The following is a 22,579-nucleotide window of genomic DNA, read 5'->3' on the forward strand; positions in this document are numbered from 1 at the left end:
TGGTTGGGAGATTGCCACAACATGAGGAAATGTATGAGAAACTGTATTAAGGGATCACAGCATTAGGAAGGTTGAGAACCACTGTCTTAGATGCTAATCTGCAAGTCTACAGTTGCAACCCTACAGCCACTCTTGTGTTAGCCTGGGTAGACTAGAGAAATAAATTCATGGTCATTCATATGTTTATAAGAAAGATGTTTATATACAAGAGCAATTGAATATTGAGAAAACATCCCAGCCCAGTTCAGATCAAGTCCATAAGCCTGATCTTAACCTGTATGTCTGATACCAATCTATAAAGTCCTCATAGGCCAGTGGATGGGAAGTCTTGTAGATCCAGTGGTGTTAGAAGCACCTCAGTGCTGACAGGGGTCTTTAAGAGGCTCCTCCAGTTCCCAGGGCATGGGGGTCTATCAGCATAGTGCCATGTGTCTGGTCAGGGAGTGAGCAGAGAGAGAGAGTCCCTGCGTCCAAGGAGGAACACAGGAATTCCCAGAATCCTCAGGGGAAGGCCATGCCCACACAGAGGCCTCATTGGCTATCCAATGATTGACAGGCTAGACTCCACCCCTACACTCTTCTCAAATTGACACCAGATTATGTAACTACCACAACTCTATAAGAGACAGATATGACAGTTTGTTTCTGCCCAAATCGACAACCCTTATGGGGCAGTTCTACTCTTTCCTATAGTTTCTGATAAAAAATAGGAAACTAGACAGCAATGGCTCTTTGCATGTCAAGGTTGACTTGGTGAAGTTTAACAGCAACACCCTGCAAATGCTGAATAGTTGACAGTTTCCTCCCTCTCAGCCTGTATTAGCACAACCTAAATGCCTCTCAATACAAAGGAACAATCTTCCGTATGAACTATGACCTACGTAAACAAATCTCTCAAGTGTATCTTCTATGGTAGAAACTACTTTAACTGGGGTTCTTGTTGGCACACTCCAATCTGGTATAGACATGGCAATTGTAATCTCTCAAGGAATTTACCACTCAATTTATGCAAACCTCCACTGTGAGCTTGTGTACAGTATTCCTTCAATCTTGAACTCCATATTCGAACATCAGGCCAAGAGATCATTTCTGTCATTTTGTTATTTGAAAAGTGACAGACTTCACTCTGTCCTGGGGTTTCTGCTATCACTAAAATTGGATCATTTTTAGAATTAGAATGCTTAGTTGTTAAAAACTAGGGATCTCCAGCAATTGTCAGGAGTTCCCTCCATTGATAAGGAATCAATTGCAGTATATACCTATACGTGGAAAAACCTCCAACTAAGCATGCTATATACTTGTTTTACTATTGAATAACAGAACAGGGACACTGGAGAAAAATAAATGACAGCCTGAGATCTCAGATCCAAACTTATAGAATAAAGTTCTGAGACACCACATATTCGCAAGAATAATTTATCATTGGCAAGATGCGTATGCCCCAGCTACATCTGAAGTTATGGAACACAAACCAAAAACAGGCCAACGGTTTCTAATCTCCTTATATCTTTTGGTTATGAACTAAGTAACAGCTTTAATTAGCTTCTTATTTTAGGAGGGGGTGTGGGTGTCAGAATTAAGATATGATTAGTTACGTAATATTAAATCAACAAACCCATTGATCGCTAGTTGATTTTGATGTAGAGCGATCCAATAGAGCAGAGACGAGTTACCCTATTGGATTTCCAAAGCTACAGTCTTTCCTGTGGCAGACTGCCACCTCTTTCACCCAGGAAGTAACTGGTGGGCTCATGCTGCCAACCTTTCATTTAGCAGCTGCTGAGTGCTTTAGACATTGTAACATCAATGCTCGTTATATGATATCAAGTAACAAGAGATAAAACAGTAGTCACCTCATTGATTCAAGCACACGATACTACGAGTGATACAGTAGGGGTGTAGTAACATCATCTGATGTCAATTTGAAAATTAAGAGTAAAGTGGTGCAGTTTAACCTTTCAATCAGGTCGCAGCTTGATGACGTCATTTGGAGGTGCTAAGGAGATAGATAGCTTACTAGAGGCTGGACACAGGTTCACTCCCTACGAGACACATCCTGCAGACAAGACACATGGAGCTACACTAGAGCCCTGGAGCTGAAGGAGCTACGTGGAGAGCTCTGCCTGCTCTGAGATGCTTCCACCGCCACTGGATCCAAAAGACTTTCCACCCAATGGCCTGTGATCTTTCTGCTTTCGGTGTCATTGCATGTGTTGTGTGAGTCTGTAGAGGAATTTATAGATCGGTATTTGACATAGGGGCAAATATTGTACTTATGGACTTGATCTGTACTAGGTTGGCATGTTTTCTCAATACTCAATTGCTCTGATATATAAGCTCTTTCTTATCCACACATGAGTGTCTCTGGATTTTTTCTCCAGTCTACCTGGACTGACACAGTAGATCATGCTGATTTTTCAATAGTAGTTTGCCAGGCCATCTGCCAAGGTGCCTCTGGGTAAACAGGAACCTTCAACCTTTCAGTCAGCAATAAGGTATATTACTGTGTTTCCCATAGACTCTCCACTGGCTATTACATTCTGGCAAATGTGGGTTTTAATTTTAAAGTAAAATAAAGCAGTTCACTTACCTATAAACAATTATTATCTACTCACTAAATTTAATAAGATAAATAACTATTTCATGGGCCAGAAATTGAATGGCTTTCTAATACAGGATTATCTCTTGCAGATAATGTTAAACTATATATACTCTTATAAAAAAAGCAAAGGTTATGATATTATAATTTTATTATATAGGTATTTTATGTAAGGGTGTTTTTCACAATGGAATTATAACATTACACACACACACACACACACACACACCGATAGATGAAGATAAAACAATAGATCATAATGTCAGGGTTAGAATATTCCTGGCTTCTAATGGTAACTCTTATTTCAAAAGAACCTTGGTCAACATCTAAATCCTCAAAGACAAAACCATATGAACTATAATTTTATATGTTTTAATTAGCAATTTTTAATGCCTCCTACTGCAGTGATGGCTTTTTTTATGCCGGAACACCTCCTCCTTTTTTCTTTTCCTCCTGAGAAGGAATACTACATATCATATGGCTGATTCTTGGCAGGTTAATTTCAACCACCCTGGCTTTTGAAAAGCACCCTGCACACCTTAGAGTGGCTATTTTGCTATCACAGTAACAGCCTTTGCAGATATGCTGCAGTACACACTATGCATTTTAGATTAGACTCTAACCCCAACCCCCCTCCTCCTTTAAATCATTTAGCCTTCTGGGGACTTCATTGTCTCTATTAAAGGAAGGAAGCCATTTAAGCATTTGTGCAATCATTGTATTTTTAGTGTAACCTATACACTGGCTCCGGTACAAGGACATTTGGTTATGTGTCCTGTGGCACCTTCTTTCCAGTATTACTTATTATTCATTAAATGAGAGCAAATATTTTCCATCTAATAGGGTGATAAAATAAAACACTTATATTTGGTGGCTACATTGCCTCAGCATACTTGCCTCAGAAATAATTTTCGTTAGATAGCTTTGCTGTCAAATACCTGATGATTAACAAGGTACTCAGAAAAAGGCATTTTGTCTTTAGAAAAGATAATTTTTTAAAACCAGAAATCAACACTGAACAGTTAGAAAATCAGTTCTAAGAATTGTCTTGACAACAACTTGTTTTTCTTAGTAAAAGCAAATTCTTACTTATTTTTTTATTGCTATTTTTTAAAGTTAAAAAATACTGAAGACATTTTATAATTATAATTTAGAGGGGTTTGTACTTTTATAACTCAAAATAATAATGAATGGCACTAAATTTAATCCTTTCCTAAAAGTAAATTGTTATGATATCACATCTCTCCCACTACACAGACACAATCTTTTTCAGCTATTTTTTTCCTTGAAAGTATAGAGGAGACAGTTTGAAAAATAATTCCAGTGTACAAAAACTTCATTTTGAATTTTATCATTTTATTCAACTATTTGCTGTATTCATTCATAAAAATTATACAACACTTCTGAAGATTTTGTTGTTGTTGCTGTTGTTTGCTTAAAACATTATTTACCAAATAACAAAGTAGTTTCTTAAAATATATTTTTCTATCATCACTTGTTCAAACAATAAGAATGACTGTGTGTGTGTGTGTATGTGTGTGTCTACTTTCTGAAAATGCCACTTTTCAAACCCAGGTTTATGATTAATCAAAAATTTTAAATGCATGTCAAATCATAGCATATTTTTCATATATTTTCAACTTGTGAGTTTTATTTTTTCTTAAAGGATAATGCTAAAACTTCATGCTTTGGGAGGTTTAATTTTCTAAGGTTTTATACAACTTCAAGACTAAAAAGCTGATGGCATATATTCATATTTTTTGAACTAGAACAACTTTACACTTTAAGAAGAATAACCAAGAAGGGCATGGATGAGTGGGAGGGAAGTTAGGAGAAGCACAGAATTTCTCTGTCTATACTGTTAGAAATGCTGCAAATTACTAATTTAGAAAAATACATGCTTACAGCAGATCCTGGATGATGAGATGGAAATTAAAGGTCCATATTAAGAACCTAGTGACTTTACAATGTTATTTCCAGCAGAGCAGAACTTGGCCTTCAAAGACTCCAAACTCAAGTCCTTAAATAATATGGTAGTTTTATTGAGGAGACATGCAGGATGCCCAATATAATTAGACAGTAGGCCCTGGAGGATTTACAAGACTTAGGATTTTTGCAAGAGCCAAAGAACTAAGCAACCTGGGTACCAAGCTATCCAGCCCTGATAGGAATAAATCCCACATCTGCAAGCTGTTTGGGAATTTTTCTTTGAACCTTGGGAGGCACTGTAACCCAGCAGCCTTATGCTTTCACGGGCTTCTTCCACTTTTTGCCTCATATTAGGTGGTTTTATTTCTCCTTTCTTGTTCTCTCATTCAAAATTCTGCCCCTCCCTTTTTTTTCTCTCTTTTAAAATCTAATGCTAAAGTATTTTCAGCACCAAACCTTATTTTCCGATTTTCAGATACTGTATTTTAAGGAGTGGTGCCCTGCTCATTTATTTCTAATAGTTCAAAATGAAAGTGTACAAGTTAACACAATAGTCCTCAATACAACGATGTACTTTTCAAAAGTATCCATGAGGAATTCTTAAGTTAGAAAGGGAAATATAAATGAATCTATGTGATTCAACATATTATAAGGAATTTTATAGACAGAAAATTCAATAGCTGACCAAAATGTGTTGTGTGCTCTGATAGGCAGCCCAAGGCATTGTTTTGATTTATTATATTTCCCTCCAGTTCAATCTCATCTTGTAGCTGTTCTTGTCTCCCATGGGCCCATTTCTCTTGGTTTGCTTTGTCTTCAGTCTAAATCTGGAAATCTCCTTTCTTCATTTTCCCTCATTCTTCCCTTATGAAAGGTTTCAGGATGTGAGCACTTTCCAGTCATTTAATTTCTTAAACAAATAAAAGAGAGCTGCATGCATGTATTAATACATTTTTAATAGCCACTACTGACAGAGAGGGCATTTTCTTGGTATTGTTTGGAATTGCTATTATCTTAAAAGAGTTTTATTTGTATCAATATCTATTGTGACAGCCAGTTAAAATGACAAAGACACCCATGCTGGGCAAACTGAAGAAACCCTTTAGTTCACAGAAGAAAGGGCTGAGACTGGCTGTACCGATTCCACCCTGTCCCCTTTAAATTCTGTTCAGATTCTATTGATGCTATAGTTCCTCTTCGATAATTTTCTTGTACCATTAAGAGAACATGGTGTTTAGTATACGGATAACTTTTTCATAGTGTGGACTATAAAGTTATCTGAGATTTGGTATGCTGCTGCCATCTATAGACAAAATTAAATACTTGAATTTAACTTTAAACTGCATGTTAGCAATATGGTCAGATGGATGTATATTACCTTTCATAAACCTCTGAGGAATAACTGTATGCTTATCTCTAAAACAATGATAATCTACCTGCTAGCTTCTATTAAAACTCTAAAAAGAATAAATGTAAGAACTATGGATTCAGAAAGGACAGGTGAAAAAAAATCTAAGCATTTCACGGTTACAATACTTAACTCTTCTTAAGTATTTAGCTCTTAGTATGTAGGAGCCCTTGTAACATAATGGTTACAAGCTGGGCTGCTAACTTCAAGGTAAGCATTTTGAAACCTCCAGCCACTACAAGGAAGAAACACAGGGCCTTCTCCTGTAAAGAGTGATGGGGAGGAGGAATTGGAAATTCTACCCTGTCTGATAGGATATCTATGGGTCAGCATTAACCCAATGTCTGTGAGTTTGGTTTGAGCAATCTGTTCAAATTATTAGGGGTGTCCTGGATAGTTGCTGGTGAGACACCTCCAATTCATGCCATTGAGTCAAGTCTGATGCACAGCGATGCTATAGATAACTGTGAAGCCTTCTGGGAGCAGGTAGGCATGCCTCTCTCCCATGGAGCTGCTAGTAGCTTTGAAGGTCCTTTAGCAACTCCGTTTCCAGCCTGTTTCACCACAAGGGCTATGGGTAACACACTGTGGCCTGGCCGTGTCATCTTCAAGATCAGAGGAATGCTTGAAACTTTTATGACTATTGTCCATACTTTTGTCTTCTTCATTTTATCATTCCTCTACTGTTTTTCTGTCCCAAGCATAAGGGCCTTGTCTATCTCTTGGTAAAATACTATATTATTGGCCTTATTTTGCAAATAAAGACCAAGCTAAAAAAATAAACGTTCATTCAAGTCCTAGTTCCTGATCTGACGAAGTGAAGAACAGGCACTTGAAACAGATCTGATCCTGCTCTGGGCGGGGGGGAAGCTCTTGCCTGTGGTTTGCAGGGCCTGGACTTTCAGAGCATTTGTTCCCCAACTTTCTCCAGCAGCCAGTATGTATGTGAAGCTATGATCTAATCTGATCTCTGCTCAGTCATTCTTTCAACAGGTATCTAAGGACCCAGTTGGTACCTAGGGCATTTTAAGCTCTAGAAAAGAACTGAGGGAACTTCTGAAATCAGGAAAGCAAGGTCCTGCAATCTTCAAACTCACATTCAAGTTCAGGGGCCACTATTAGTACCGGTGAGACATGGGTAGGCAGGATCATTGGGAAAAGGGACAAGTGTAAAGCAGATATAAGTGTGAAAATTGAATGATATAATTGTAAGGACTGGAGTAATGTTAATCTTACAGACATATTTTTAAAAGTACAATGTTCACATCGTCTTATCGCGAAGTGGCTAAGGAGACAGAACAAAATATGCTATAAATAACAGTATGCATATGGAAGTAGCTATCAGGGACTGGTATTATAAAATAGGACTTGATTGTGTTTGTAGCTCACATTCCAAGAGTTTAGTGGAGCTGGGACAGCTCAGTACTGGCCGCAATGGCCAAGCACAAAAAGACACAATTGTGAACTAGATTGTGGAATCCCCTAACACAGATATTTAGCTCCACCTCAGGAAGTGGCAGGTACTGCACAGATATTTAGTGTAGTGTGTGTGTGTGTGTGTGTGTGTGTGTGTGTGTGTGGGGGGGGGGGGGGATTTGGTGGAGACCCCTGGTAGCATAGTGGGTTACTCCTTACACACTGTAAGGTCAGCAGTTCTTGGGCAAGAGAAATGTGGGGCTTTCTACTCTTGGAAAACTGTCTCCAAACCCCACTGAGGCAGTTCTCCCTGGCTGAGAGGATCAGTGTGAATTCAGTCCATAGCTTTGAGTTAGAGTTAAGAGTTAGAGTTCCATCCATTAGATTTTGGCTCGATGTCCAAAAACCTAGTCCCAGGATAAAATCATTCTGATGTCATAGAATCAAGACCACCATACATTGGATTATTTTAGGTGTTTGTTTAGAATTGCGTTTCTGAGATAAAAAAGGATTTCAACATTTTATAGACAAATTCTATGATCAAGTGATGTACCATCTATCAAAATAACATCATCTCATATAAAATGCCCTAGAGGGGGGAGCATTTGTAGTAACTTGTTCTTCTGGTGGGAAAATTCAAATCAGAGATCGATTTTGAAATAATGTGAAGGTATATGTTCATTCTTAAATTATGCCGGCAGATGAGAGATTTATCATGAGGTTGGTTAATTTGGTCAGAAAACTCAAAGTGGCTCTTTGGATGTGTAATTGAGCCAATGAATTGATGAATTATCAGCTCACCTCTCCATGCTATTTGGTTGTACTTGAGTTTCTCTATAAAGGCACTGATGTTAATCGAAAGCACAGTATACTTTAGCAGTTATTCAGACAAGACATACATTAACACACCAAGTTTTTTAGTTTATTCATCTTTTATGAGTAATGTTATTACTATGAAATGGCTTATGGAAGCTATATTCTATTTTCTGCACAAATGACATGAAATGAAATCTGAATCGTTTATTTTTACAGCATATGGTATAATGAACATTTTTGACCCAAGTACTTTCACTATTTTTTGCCCTGCTCCTCAAAACTGCTGTCTTTTTAAAAAGCACCATTGCTAATTTTAAATGATTGACAGCATTAAGGAAAGGACTATAATAAACTTCCTTGGACCTTTGTCATTTAAGTGTTACTGTAGGTAATGCTGTGCCTGCAAGTGAAGCTTGCATATAGCACCTCTTTCAGTTCAACAGTAATTGAGAGATCAAGTGCAGGTAGTCCCCAGGTTACAACTTAGCTCCATGACTAATTGTATATTTAACATTTGCAGGTAAATCTGAATAGGTGCATGCAGTACTGATTCAGACTTATTTTAGTGCAACAGGAGGGTTAAAGCCTTTTCAGTTATTTAAAAGCTGAACTTGAAGCAAGTGAAGATCATTGTGTTGGAAATTTTATTGAGAGTAGGTGTGGGTTCAATTGTTTCAATGTAAAGGCAAGACTATTACTTTAGGTAACAACACATTGGTGCTAACCTATAACAACCTCATTCACAATAGAACTAAACCTTGCCCTGCCCTGTGCCATTTCACAAGTATTTCTTTGTGTGCGCCCACAGTTTTGGCCATCATGCAAATCCATCTCTTTGAGGACCTTCCTAACCTGGGGCCTTGCTGGGGCCTCTACTTTACCTGACATGACCTCCTTCTCCAGGGACTGGTCTCTCCTGACAACATGTTCAATGTATATAAGACAAAGTCTTGTCATTAATACTTTTAGAAGCACTCTGGCTGGATGTCAACCAAGACAGATGAGTTTGGGTTCTTTTTAGCAGTCTGTGGTAATTCCAATATTTTTCTCCAGCACCACAATTCAAATGCATTAAACCTTCGGGATTTTTTATTCAGTATCAAATGTTCACCTGAGTATGATGCAATAGATAATACCATGGCTTGGGTTAGGCCCATCTTAGTCCTCACAGTAACATTCTTCCTTTTCAATTCTCTAATGAGTGTTGTGAAGCAGGTTTCCTTAATGAAGTATATTTTTGATCTCTTGACTGTAGTTCCATGAGCATTGAAATTGGATCCAAACCAGACAAAATCCTTGAGAACTTTAACATTTTATCCATTTATCATGAGGTTTCCTATTGGTCCAGCTGTGAATACGTTGTTCTTCTTCACATTGAGTTATACTCCATCCTGAAGGATACAATCCTTGTTCTTCATCAGGAAGTGCTTCAAGTCCTCATTGCATTCAGCAGGCAAGTTTATGTCATCTGCATATTGAAGGTTGTTAATAAATCTTCCTTCCTTCAATACTTATGCCACATTCTTCTTCATTTAATCCAACTTTCTGATTATTTACACAGCATATAGATGGAATAACTATGGTGAGATGATACAACACAGACACACACCTCTCCTGCATTTAAACTAAGAAGTCTCCCCTTGTGTCTTTCTCCCAACTGCCTATGCCTATGTACAAGTTCCCAAAGGAGCACAATGATATTCTTGAATACCCTTCTTCTCAAGTTTCTAAATAATTTGTTATGATCCAGAAAGTCGAATGCCTTGGCCTCGTCAGTAAAGTACAAATAAACACCTTTCTGATATTCTCTGCTTTCCACCAAAATCCATCAGACATCTGCAATGATATCCCTTGTTCCATGTCCTCAACTGAATCCAGCCTGAACCTCTGGAACCTCCCTGTCAATATACTGTTGCAACTGTTGGATAATCATAAGCAAATGTTGTATCCATGTGATATCAATGATATTGTTCTACGGTTTGAGCATTCTGTTGGGTACCCTTTCTTTGGAGTGGTAGAAATACGAATCTCTGCCAGGCAGTTGGCCAAGTAGCTGTCTTCAAATGTCTCGACAGAGAAGGACGTACTTCCAGTGCTTCATCGGCTTGTTGAAACATATCGATTGGTAGTTCATCAATCCTGGGACCTTGTGTGTAACTTGAACTTTTTCCTTCTACACCACTGATTTTTGCTCATATACTACCTCCTGAAATGGTGGAATATGGACTAGTTATTTTTGGTACAGTGACTCTGTGCATTCTTATCATCTTCTCTTGATGCTTCCTGGATCATTCAATATTTAAGAGATAGCAATTAAAATATAAAGGAGAATATTAATCAGGAGAGTATAGCAAGATTGGATCATGAGTCATTGTATGCCTTGGTAAAGATTTAAGTTTATCATGTTGTAATGAAAAGTAGAAAGATTTGGGAGTAAAAAGATAAGAGAGAAATGATACCATGATTTGAATCTACTTATGCAGGTTGTCTGAGTGGTATGTGCAGGGTGGGTTAGGTTCAGCTTTTGTATGGAGTTGGGATGATTGGTACCAAGGTTGATGATGACTTCAGGATGCATAAGTAAAGTTGTGGATTCTGGAGACATAAGTGAAAGGGAAGCATGAAAGATGGAACATGTTGTGGTCATCCTCAAAGCCTGCTAATAAAATCTATGTGCAAGCTGAAGAAAAGCTGAGAGTTTTTTCTGCCATGAGCATTTGTTCCTGAGCAAGTATGAATGTTGGTGCCCTATCGACAATCAACAATACGGTAAAGAAACAGAATTGATCATAAGGAATAATGAATTTCAATTTATTCTTTTTATTGTTGAGTTATATTACTTGAGATAGATGTATACTCCTTGTTTATAAATTTATCCAAATAAGAACTTGTAGGCTGTTTCTAGATTTAGGCTATTACAAATAAGGTCCAAATTTAAATAAAGGCTTTTGTGTTAACATGACCCTTCATCTCTCTGGGTAAATACATAAGTGTACAATGATTGAGTTGCATGATATCTGCTTGTTTAGTTTTAATAAATTGTCAAACTATTTTCCAGATGGATTGTATAATTTTGTGTTCCCAGTGGCTACCCATGAGCTATTCTATCTCTTAGCAGCTTTGCCACCATTGGGAATTTTCAGCTTTTAATTTAATTTTAGCCATTCTGATAGGTGTATAGTGATATATTGTTATAATTTTAATTTGCATTTCACTAATGGAAATTTATGTTGAACATCTTCTCAGATGTTTGTCACCTGTTCATCTCCTTCATAGTAAAACCTCTGCCCAAGACAGTTAGCTTTTTGACATTGCAGACAAGGTAGTAGGCAATTTCAATAAACCAAAGAGAAGAAAATGGGAACCACTACTAGAAAGGTGTAGTTAGAGAGAGGTGAAAGAGATAAGTTCATGAGTTCTTTAAAGATGGGTCTTTGGAGATGAAGATGTGGAGAAGAGTAAATGCATAGATGACACCCAAGTTTCTGATTTGGCAATTTATTGTGAATTCAATGGTCAGTTTACTTGGTTAAGAAGAAAATCAGTGTAAGTAAGAGCTAATTTTTAAGAACCTTGATATTCATATAAATATACATTGTTATTATTATTTTTAAGAGCTCCAAAGATCATTAATGAAGTCTTTGTGTACAACAGTTAAGCATTCCGCTGCTAGGTGAAAACATTGCGTTGTAGAAGAACATATCTGGTGGTCAGCTTCCCTAAAGATTTTGGCCCAGAAAACCATATGAGACAGTTTTACTCTGCTCTATAGGATCATTATGATTTAGATGACTCTGTGGCAATGTCAACAACAACAACAACCATTATTGGACTCTGTCATTAACTGTGTGCATTTTGTTAGATCATTTCCACTTGTCTGTAAATGGCAATAGCCGTGACATTGGATGCATTATTGTCCCATGCTGGTTTTAGATAGGCAGTAAATCATTGAATATAAAGTACAAGAGGAGATCATGAATGCAGGAACATTTGAAAATATAATTCAGAGTAAATTTCTTTATCTCTTTTGATCAAGGAATAGAACTTTTAGCTAATATGCCCCTTGATAAAGACTCTTCGACTATATTAGTTACTAAGTAAATGTATATCCCTTCTCCAAATACATAATACCAACTTAAAAAATGACTGCTGCCACATATAAAATACTAAGTGAACTGAAGAATTTTACTTTGCAAATGCATATACATATTGTCAAGAAAAGCAAAATCGGGGCTGCATGGCCTAAGAGATTGCAGCGATGCTCCACCACGGATGGGGCCAGTGGGGCCTACTTCAGACGGAAAGCAGAACACCACAGCATTTTAGCCGAACCAGCTCTGCCAATGGAGAGGTTCCATTCTTGAGTCACAGGAAAGTAAGTTGAACGTGAATGGATTAAAGTGAAAGGGAAAATTAACGTTCATAGGTAAATGTTCCCACACAGTCTGCACGTAATAAGGAGTCAGTTAATGTTAACTTGATGACACCAAGTAAGAGATTGCGCTCACGTGGAATGAGATCAGGTTAAAGGTTAAGGGCTGCCTGCATGCTGTACGCACTGTGTTTACATAGATGCCAATTCTGTTATACAGAATTGTCTTGGTGAGACAAGCACTTTGAGTTACCAACAATCATGCCAATGTTTAGGCTAAAAAAGAGGGCAGAGTTTCAGATTTTAATAAAGAATGAGCACAGCAGATTCTCTATATTGTTTTCCTCTCCCTCCTCCTTCTTCTTTGTTGTGACATTTATTTACTTTGTTTGTAAAATAGATTTCAGATCAACGTCCACACTGATAAAACTCTGAAACATGGCAGGCATTTAGATGACACAGCACGGACAGAGGCACAGCAGGAAGAACTTGGAAGACAGTACAATGGAAAGTAGCTAGACGTTAAGGACAAGTGTGTTCCTTGTCACAGTGAATAACTTAAATCTGTGATTACTATTTTCAGAAGAGTAGTAACTATTATTTTTTTCAAAATATCATGCACGGTTATTAAAACATGCTAAGCAGGAATTTACAGGGCAAAAAGTAGAAAAGACAAGGACAATCCCAAGTATAGCAACAACGCTCTTTAACAGCTGCTGAATCTTTAAATTTTTAGGCTGTCAGGTAAGTAGAATCCTCAACAAAAGGCATTACAATCGCACACAGAAACATTATTTTAAAAGTTTGGGAGATTGTATATCACATCAAACAAGTTGCAAGAGACAGATTTCACTCGTTTTCACTGGCACTTGTTTCCAGTTCCTTTTACATGGTGGTTAGTATGTAACTTCCCTGCTACGTGGAATTTTGTGAAAACAGTGGGCTGTTCAGCATTATTTGATTTTACGTATACAGGCCCACCCCCAACCAAAAGTTCAGCTAAAGACTTTAGAACGGCTGTCCTGATTTGCATGAGGATATTGATATGCCAAGTGTTTCACGGATACTGATCTGTCAGTCAAACCCTTTATCTTGAATATGATATCTAACTTCCACAGTGTAGAAAGCTGTCCATTTATCTAAGACAGGCCCCGGCAGGCAGGACTGTGCTGTCTTGGACTCCATTCTTTTCTTAATATATAACCCATGTCTCGTGAATTGTCAGGTAATTTGAAAGGAAAAGTATCACTGTACATCTTTCTCATTCAAATTACACTGTCCATCTTCCTTCTCTTAGTCTCTCCTCTGCCTGCATTTCTTGGAACTCTTTCAGCACATAAAATTAACCAGGCACAAAAACTGGGAAGTTATCTAGTTATCGATATATGAACCTAAATTCTCGGTCCAATTTCTTTTCATAGCCTGGCATATTATAAAAGTACATAAGCAACTGAAGTACCCATTATTGTACCTTTGAGGAGCAGGAGATTTCTCAGAGAAAGGCTCAGATTCCATCTCACCATGGCAGAGGGCAGGGCAGAAGGGAGACTCCTGTGCGTCCGCTCAAGAGGCAGTCTCCATGAGATGGGGCCAGAGAGGAGCAGCCTAGGAAGACAAGGTTGGTTTTTGAGCAGAGGTGGTGCAAACACATGTTTAATTATTTGAAGAAGAGCCCAATTACAGGAGCCGCCTTCTCTGAAGCATGCTAACTAACATAAGTGCTTAGTGGGCAAAGGTGGAGCTGTGTGTGTGCACGTGTGTGCACCATGCATCTACTTTGCTGCTTTTTGGCTTTTTCATGGAAAATGGCTACTGAAAAAAAATAAAAAAGAATCTGAATGAGATGAGGATATTAGATATTTATTTCTAAAGCTGTTTAGGGAAGCCCTAGATTTAAATCCGAATCTGACATGGGGTTGGCAGGCCTTGGAAAATTCTAAGTAGAAACTTTCCTTGGGAAAGACAGTCTATAATTTCATCCAATGTTGTGAGATTTGTGCGGCTGCTGAAATGAGCTCTGGTAGCACAGTAGGATAAGCCTGGACTGCGAACCACAAGGTCAGGGGGAAAATGAGCCTGTCTGCTCCCTACAGATTTATAGTCGGGGAAACCCAACACAGGGTCACTAGGAGCTGTAACGCGCTCAGTGGCAGTGGATTATGATTTTTGGTGTTTTATCTTGTTTTTTAGTCACCAATGATGATTTAATAAGCATTTTATAGTAAGTAGGGGAAAACAAGAATTATTTGAACACTTTATTTGGGGCTTCTGAAATTCTTTAGGGATATTATCTATCACACTATTGGAACACCAAACCCCACACGGTATGGATTTTGAGCGAATGAAGAAGGTTACTTCTCAGTGCACTCAAGGCTGACTTGTTTCACAGGCAGTTTCAGGCTGATTAAGAGAACCACAGATGGTTTAAAATGTGTGAGGATCAAAGCATGAAATAGAAAGTGGACGGAATTTATGACTTCATCTTTGTAAATCTTTTGCCAGTGCAATTTTAAATATTTGCATTTCTTTCAAAACGCAACCTGAAAGGGACAGATTCTTCATGTGGTTAGGAGAACCTCACTTCAAATGTAAAATGCGAGGGCCATGGAACCAGAAATGGTTTAATTAATAAAAATCTATTAAAAGTCATGTAACTATTATAGAAAGAATTAAGGATTTGCTTAGTAGAAACTATAGTAGCAAGTGTTTTCAAACAGTCCCAATTACATGTGACAGAATCTTTTAGCCTTTTTCAATGAATTGATTAAGCTTGAAAATATTTCCAAATAAGCAATTTAGAATGTCTGGAAAACATGGCGTAACATGTTTAATTGAAAACATTTGTTTACCAGGTCGGTATTGTGCAAATTGTTCTGTAAATGTCATGGACTATGAGAATTGTTTACTTTGGATATTCTATCATGTTCTTAAAAGATGTCAGGTCTTAAATTATTTTTCTTCTTCAATATCAATATGTTTTTAGAATGTTATATTTTTGAGAAAGGATATCACCAAATAGAAGATTAATGAAAAAATAAAAGAAAGAAGGGAATAAAGCTAGAGAAAGCAAAGGAAGCGAATCGTGGAATCTTATGGAAAGAGCAACAATGAGCTCTAGTGGTGAGATGCTATCATGTCAAGCGTGGGTGAAATTCATCAGCGATACGCAGGCTTCCCTTCCTCTGTTCAGCTAAGATTTATCAGTCCTCAAAATGAAGATTAATTTGTGGAAATAAGCATTCCTCTAAATCAGAATCTCATTACCATCCACATAATATTAACTACCTGGGTAGGCTATCCATAATTTATATATTGCATATAATTAATCTATCATAGCGTTTGCAAAACAACAGACATCAAAAAGATTATACTATTAACAGTCATATTTTTTGCTTGAGGTGACATAACTTCTACTGTGTCTGATCAAGTTATTCTTACATTAAAATTGGATTTTAAAAGACTGCTGATTTACATACTATGTACCCGATAAGACATGGTACCATCTCGCCCCTCTGCTCCACCATCTGCTTCCTTCACAAACACAGGCATGATTTTAAAACAGGAAGAAAACTTCCTTTCTTTAAAGTCATGCAAAATGACTTGTATATTCTGAATTTTCCATTCAGGCTAGTTGTATAATTTAATAAGCACAGATCTGAAACCACTTCAAAGAAAGCTTTATTTTTTAAATATATTTTCACAACTTTAGACAAAAGGCTTCATTTTTTTCATTGTTATTTCTACGATGTCTTCCACAGAATATTTATTTGCTTTTCAAAATCTGTCAGGGGCTGTGCTTGTTGGTGTGAGGTGTATATTTAAAGGACTGATTGATTTTTTTTCCTGAATACTAGCCATCACTTTATTAATAGTACTTCATTAATATTCTCTATTTTGCTTAAGAAATTAATTTCCAATGTTCTGATCTGGACTGAATGATTCCTCTTCAGATCCTGAGCTGGCCCTCCCATAGCTAACTGCTACTTTTTAATTCTTTGGAAAATTCATCACAATAGATATAAAAGCATTACTACTGCAACCACTGTATATAATTTAAACTGTTTCTCACTTTGCTATTTGTAAGCTGCTCTCACATATATTATTCTCTTTACATCTCTCAAAATAATTCCTGGAGGTAAGACAAGAATTTCCATTCTGCTCCTCAAGTTTTCATTGTGAAATATACACTACTGTTAAGGGATATTTAAGACAAAGAACGTGTCACCTGAACAGCTCAGGAAGGACAATTATGTAGACCCTAGTCCTTTACCCAGTGTGACCACACACATGCTTGTCTAAGGTGGAGGAGACAAAGGTGGAGGAGAACTTATCTCAGGAACAATATTTGTTCATATTTCTTAGCAACACTTCCGATTGTAATTCTGAATTAGTCAGAGGTTCTGATCAAATTCATATAGAAGAAATGTTGAATGTGGACAGTTCTAACATATGGGCTAACAGCATGGGGCATCAGACAACCGCTTCCCACTGGACAAGTATGGAGAGAGCTGTTTAATACCTGCTAAATACATCAATTAAAAATCCTTACCACTTGTAGAAAAATGCCATTTAAGAATCATGTTATTTAGCATCTGTTACATTGCCTTCCCTGAAGAATTAGAGAGCCACATCGCTCACTTCAGTCAATTCAGGAGAGAGGGTATGACGTTTCACACAATAGGCATAGTTTATCTCAAAAAATATCCTGGGTTGTTTTATTTTACATTGACCTTAAGTTAGATTTGAAATCAGCATACTTATAAAACTTTGTATAATCCAAGTTTTCTAAATATAAAACAAACACACTGACAGCTTCCCTCTGGGTTCTTTATCTAACCTATCTAGAGAGAGAGGTCTGAGGATTTTTCTACCTGTACACCTATCTGCTATCTATCGGTCTGTCTGTCGTCTCTCTTTTCTCTGTATCTCATTTTCTACTTTTGAAGTGTGCGGGGGCTAATACTTCAATACAGTATTTTATAACTAATTATTTTTTACTCACAAAATTCCAATTTAAATGTTCTTACATTTCATTTATTCCAAGGATAACTAGTGTTAAAAATGACTAACTAAGACTTCAGAATTTTGTGACTCTAAATTCTCCATGAGTTTCTTAATTGATATTTCATCACTTTTGGTACCTACTACTGTCAAAGGAGATAGGTGGCAAGTTCTAAAGCTTGTCAAAAATCTCTATTTCTAAATTTTTTAACCACCAGACTGCTGTGCTTATCATGAGGATCTTTCAAAAATGTCTTTGCCTGTCAGATGTAGACACATACAGACATTTCAAGAACCAGAATTGCATTGAACGCATCTGAATATTTTTATAAAACATTTGCAATGTCCTTCAAGAAGAAGAATATAAATGGAACATTCAAATTATTTTTTAGCATAGAAACATACAAATTCTATAAAACACACACCAATCAATTGTTTTTTTTTTTCTGTTGTGTAGCTTTGAATCAACTGCTAACCATTGTGCTCTTTGGGCGAAAGAGGAAAACTCCTTCATAGGGTTTCTTGGCTGTAATCTTTCTGGCAAGAACCGTGTTGGTGTTAACCCATAGGTCAGAGGTTTGAACCCACCGGCAGTTCGATAGAAGAAAGATGTGAGAGTCCTCTCTGGTAATGATTTACAACCTTGGAAACTGAGTGGGACAGGTCTGTCTGCATCGCCTTCCACATCTCTCTCAGTGTCCATCTGCACGAGGATAGTGCATTCTCGTCGTTGTGCTTTAGTTCATTTGATGCAAGCAGGTTGCCGAGTCTCTCTCATGCAGAGCTGCTCGTTGGATTTGATCTGCCAACTTTAGGGTTAGCAGCAATGAGCTAAAATGTTGGATCACCTGGGATCCTTAATAAATCACTATAATGAGAAAAATACATTCAGAAAAAAATAAAGAGAAAATATACATAGCTATATAACAATATAGATGAGGGGATTGGAGAGCCAACCATTTTTCATTCACTTAGATGATCCAAAATCTAAGATTAGCCCAAACCAAAAAATCAATGTATTCTGATAAAATAAAACCATTAACCAAACACAGTTAGTATTTAGAGACCAAAATATTCTCTCCTTAGATAACACAGCAAGTTGATAAGAAATGAGGTAATCTAATTAACATAAATGTTAAAAAATCCCCCCAATTGTACCAATAGGCAACATGGTAATAATTGGAGAAAAGGTTGAAGGACTGTGTCTTCCTTGGATCCATGATCTCCACTCATGAAGCAGCAGTAAAGAGATCCAAAGACACACTGCAGTGGGTGAATTTGCTGCAGCAAACCCTTTGAGAGATGGAAAAGCAAGGGTGCTGCTTTGAGGACTAAGGTGTGCCTGACCCAAGCCATGGGGTTTTCCATTGAATCATATGTCTATTGAGCATTGACTAAGGAAGACTGAAGAAGAATCAGTGTATTTGAATTGTGGTGCTAGAGAAGAATCTTGAAAGTATCACGGACTGCTAAAAAAACAAACTGATCTCTCTTGGGAAAAGGCCAGCCAGAGGCCAGGACGGGGAGACACCATCTGACAAACTGGGCATGCTGTCAGGAAAGTCCAGACTCCGGAGAAGGAAATCATGCTTGGTAAAGTAGAAGGGTGGTGACAAAGAGGAAGCCGTTCAATGAGAAAGATTGATACAGTGGCTGCAACAAGATCACGTTGTAGGGTGGCGCAGGATCTTTTTGGGGTAACAATTTTAAGGATGGTTCAGGAACAATTCTGGAACAATTTTGAGGATGGCACAGGATCTTCCGGTGTTTAGTTTTGCATCGGGTCACTATGGGTTGTAGCTGACTCAATGGCACCTGACAATAATAACAAGGACAGCAATTACCCTGGTCTACAGCTTGATCATAGATTACCAGCATGCCTCTCTCTCCTCAGTGCTCTGCGTGGTGAAGAATGAAAGTCAGCTGCTGTCTTCGTTTAGGAACAGTAATAAGTCTTCAAGCAGGTGTGTTCAAACACACTGCTCCATAATTTCTAATATCAAATAGGGAACCAACATAGATATGATCTCACAATTATTAGCTGCAGTGAAGTGAATTATTTAATATGGTTATTCTATCTATAGTCTTTATAACATCCACCAAGAGACTGGGTGAGACTTGAAAATGTGAGGTGCTTGTTACCTGTCAAAGGGATTGAATAGCTTTCTGATAATGCAAGTCAGGTTCTTAAGGTCCTTGTGGAGTTGTGGTTAGGTACTACCTAGTAGACTCTGACACACATTCACCTTATGCACAGTAGAAGGAAATATTCTCAGTCCTGTACCATCCTCACAATTGCTTTTATTTTGAGCCCATCTATGCAGTCACTGCGTCAGTCCCTCCTGTCAAAGGGCTTCTTCTTTTTCCATTGCCCTGCTAATTTACCAAGCATGATGTCCTTCTCCCGGGACTGGTCTCTCCTGACAACATGCCCAAAGTACATGAGAACAGTCTTGCCATCCTTGCTTCCAAGCCATAGTATGGCTGTGCTTCTTCCAAGACAGATCTGTTTGTTCTTTTGGCAGTCCATGATATCATGCAAGTAAGGCCTATATGGTCCAATAAGGGTATCAAGGGTTCATGAGGGAGGGGGGGAGCTGGGAGGGAGGGGGATAAAAGAGGACCTGATATCAGGGGCTTAAGTGGAGAGCAATAGTTTTGAGACTGATGAGGGCAATGAATGTACAAATGTGCTTTACACAATTGATGCATGTATGGACTCTGATAAGAGTTGTATGAGCCCCTAATAAAACAAGTTAAAAAAAAGATTGCTATTAGTCAGATTTGACTCAAGGGTAGGGAGTTTTATTGCTTTATGCTATACAAATGCTAAAGTATTATTTGTATATTTATTTTTATAAATATTTGAGAAGATTGAAATTGTAATAAAGAGCAATGAACCATTATTTTTTAAAAGGGTATTATCCATTCTGTCATCATCATAGGCTTAACATTAACCATGCTACAGGCAGAAATAGGGAACTCAAGATGATGAAGAAAGAAAAGTCAACTTTAGAGCACATTCTTTTGACTTTGGATCTCTACAATGAGGACCTCCACAGGCCAAAACAGAGAGAGAGATCTCTACTATCTTGCTACGATAATAAGAACCAGTGAGAATCAGTTGAGAAACTGTGACAATAGAACCAGGATATGAGCAGCAGATGGTATGAGATAGCTCATGGACCATGAAGCAAGAAAGTTGAGTGCTTTGCGGGAGGAGGCTTTTGGTGGAATGAAATGCCTCTACAAACTTATTGGCAGAATTAAAGAGTTTTGTCACACTTACATGGACAGGGCTGTATGGATGAGAGGACAAAGGCCAGAAAGAGGTATCAACTTTAATGATATGGAGGGAGCAAAGCATTTGGGACTTTCATAAGAAAAGGCTGCAAACATCGATTAATAATCAGAACATGGAATGGATGAAGTATGAATATGGAAAACTTAGAAGCCATAAAAATAGAATTATAAAAATCCTTGGCTTTCCTTATCTAAGATAGATTATAATTGGCCATTTTAAATCATAAAATCATATGGCTTATTCCTGCAGGAATTAAAAATATAAAAATGATGACACTGCATTATTCCAGAGGTGTTCTAGGATGCCCAGTTAATACAACTGTTATCTAAATTTACCCACCAATTACTAAAAGAACTGATGAAGAAATTAAAGAATTCTACTTACATCCTCACTCTGAAATTGCTTAAATATGGAATCAAGATGCATTCATAAATGCTGGCAACTGGAATGCAAACGTTTTTAACAAATAGGGAGAATCAGTAGTTGGACGATATGCCTTAATCATAGAAGCAACGCTGGAACTCACACAATAGTATTTTGCAAGAACAAATGACTTCATTATTGCAAGTAACTTTTCTCAATAACATAAACAGCTCCTCTATATGTGAACACAGCCAGATGGAATACACAGAAATCAAATTGTCTATATATGTCAGAAGCTCCATATAATCAGCCAAGGCAAGGCCAGGGGCTGAGTATGGAATAGACTGTTGATTTCTCATGTGTAACTTCAGGCTGGAGCTGAAGAGAACTCTGAAAAGTCCATGCAGACCCAAATATGACCTTGAGTATATTGAAACTGAATTTTTATTTAATTGGAGTTCAACTTAAAAAAAATAGTTTAACTGGCATGTAATTCACATACCATACAATTCAAAGGTTTTAAGATATTATAAATAGATGTGCAAATACCACTAGAACATTTTCTTTATTTTTGTACTCATCATTATTAGCTCCTCATTTCCTCCCAATGTCCATTGCCAGTACCCTAACAAATTATTAAGTTACCATCTCTATAGATTGACCCAACCTAAGTTTCATACAAAGAAAATCATACCCAAAAAAACAAAACAAAAACACAGCAAAAGCTCAATCCATCAGAAAGCAGAAAATAGTGAAAATGAGAACAAATTTAAAACTGGTCTGAAGAGAAAACAAATGATAAGATGTTAGCATTTAACCTAACGGTGTCTGCATGAACTCAATCTCTGATGTACTCAGGCTGAGGGCAAGGCTATCCCCATCCCTGGTCATTGATCCCAGAGAATTCAGTGGAGGCTTGATGCCCACAGGGACTCTGCAAGTACATTGTAGGCTTTCACCATCATCAAAACTGATTGCTCAGAATTTAAACTCCAATCTAATCCCTTCCCCTGTTCTTGGATTTTATGGTTTGCAGTCTTTGAATCATACAAGCTGCTGTGCTGCTTCCATGTAGGCTTGGCTAGCATGTCACTTTGATGACTGGTTCTTTTGTTTGTTTGCTTGTTTATTTTTTCAGACACATTTTAAAGACCCTGGGTACTATTCTTTCTGATAGACAGGCACTATCTGATTTTTTTCACCATACTTTACTATAGTACTCATTTATATCTTCACTAATCCCGGAATCAGAATAAGTAGTGTACAGGGACACAGCATAATAACTGATTGTTCTTAGAGCAGACGTTATAGTTAAGTAGGAGCTCAAAATCCATTCATATACCAAGATATGTATGTGTGTGTATATATTAG

Source organism: Echinops telfairi, unplaced genomic scaffold (genome assembly GCF_000313985.2).
Source record: "Echinops telfairi isolate 266 unplaced genomic scaffold, ASM31398v2 ScPeMD7_11;HRSCAF=52, whole genome shotgun sequence".
Taxonomy (NCBI): domain Eukaryota; kingdom Metazoa; phylum Chordata; class Mammalia; order Afrosoricida; family Tenrecidae; genus Echinops; species Echinops telfairi.